This window comes from Empidonax traillii, unplaced genomic scaffold, assembly GCF_003031625.1.
Source record: "Empidonax traillii isolate 1590-97213 ecotype Southwest subspecies unplaced genomic scaffold, ASM303162v1 scaffold4080:size10169, whole genome shotgun sequence".
NCBI classification, from domain to species: Eukaryota; Metazoa; Chordata; class Aves; order Passeriformes; family Tyrannidae; genus Empidonax; species Empidonax traillii.
Window position 1 is genome coordinate 8,591 of NW_020959273.1, and position 1,579 is coordinate 10,169.

Sequence of the window (1,579 nt, forward strand, 5' to 3'; positions counted from 1 at the left end):
GCAAGACGTGGTGCATCTCCCTGTCACGGGGAAAGAAGGAACCATGGACCCTGAGCAGGGTGGGCAAAGCTCTCCCAGCAGGCTGTGTGGGGTGTGCCGTGCCCAGGGCAGAGATGATGGAGGCAGCAGGGACAAGGGTGTCTCACCTGGCCAGCAGCCCCACTGCATAGTGCTGGGTGCCAGCACAGACGAGCGTGTCCCAGCCACGCTTGCGCTCCACTGACATCACCTCATTGTCCCACTGCAGGCGGCAGAGCAGGGCCTTGAGGGTCTGTACCAGAAACCTGTGTGCAGAGCAAAGCCCAGGTCATGCTGGGAGCCCTGGCCCCAGCCCCGAGGGCATGGGAGAGAGACAGGACTGGGATGGAGCACCTGTTGGGGTGGCTGGGAAGGCGGTGTTGCTCCTGGCATCCCCTCCAGAAGGTGTTGACCTCTTCTGGCACCTGCTCTGTGCTAATGGAGACTTGGAAGAGCAGAGCACAGAGCAGGTGGGGGACATAATCCATCACTGCATCCTGGCACTTGGGCTCCTGCAGGATCAGCCACAGTGCCAGGCTTGCCTGCAATACAACCATGCAGAGACAGCGCTCAGTGTGACATGTCCATGTGGCTGGGCCCGAGTGCTGGAGGGAGAAGCCAGGGCAGACCCAGGGGGAGCAGCCGGCCTGGTGCCCCTGAACCTGCCCCTCAGCCACATTTCCAGCCCAGCGCCTGAGGCAGGGGGATGCAGTGGTGGGGAGGTGACCTGGGGAGGAGCAAAGGCCACTTTTAGAAACTCACAGCCAGAGCAAACACTTCTCTGTCATCACCATCTGATGTGGACATGCTGTGTGCTGGCCAATCCTCCATCACTCGCAGCAGTGTTGGCAGCACCTTCTCCACTGCTGTTCTCGAGGAGGCAATGCTCTTCCACATCATGGCAGCAGCTCTGTGGAGACACAACTCTGGGTCAGGGGGATCTCAGGCACAGAGCTGTGGTCTGGGCAGCTGTGGGGGCCCAGTTGACAGAGCCACGGTGCCTTGAGGGACAAGGAGGGCACGTGGCAGCAGGATCGGGGGCTGACAGGCCAGGGCTGGGAAATGGATGGACCAGAATACTCTGGAACTCTCCATCTCTCTGGCAAACCACATGGGACAGACTCTACACGGTGATGGGTTCTAAGGGCTGGTGAGCCCTGAGCCACCCAGGCAGCTGGGCCCTGTACCTGTCACACTCTGGGGCACAGCGCAGCAGAGTCATCACCACGTTACACGGGTGTGCCTCAGTGAGCCTCTGGATCTTCCCCTGCATTCTGACATTCGGAGGCCCGCGGACGGTGAGGAGCTTGTGGATGGCCCTCATGATTGTGGGCACCTGGAGAGGCAGTGAGAGAGATTTGAAAAGCTGCCAGAGTGAGTAGTTTTCCCAGCTTCTGAGATACCATATTGAAGAAGGGGGAAATAGTTACTGCACAGATGAAAATTGCAGCCAGGGAAGAAGATGTGAACCACAAGTGCTCACCTCTGGCACGCACTGGTACTCGTCATAGTCCATGAAGAACCACAGCACCAGGGCCTGGTGCATGTCCATCTGCAAGGG

The 1,579-nt window shown here is 59.4% G+C and overlaps 1 long non-coding RNA gene across 1 annotated transcript; it reads right to left on the reverse strand.

The window, feature by feature from the left end:
- Window positions 1-482: 482 nt before the first annotated feature.
- LOC114072816 lies at window positions 483-1,239 on the reverse strand. The gene is made up of 3 exons (XR_003574234.1): window positions 1,206-1,239; window positions 781-928; window positions 483-560 (listed from the first exon to the last, which is right to left on the reverse strand). It is a non-coding gene; the product is annotated as an uncharacterized LOC114072816 (long non-coding RNA).
- Window positions 1,240-1,579: the final 340 nt, after the last annotated feature.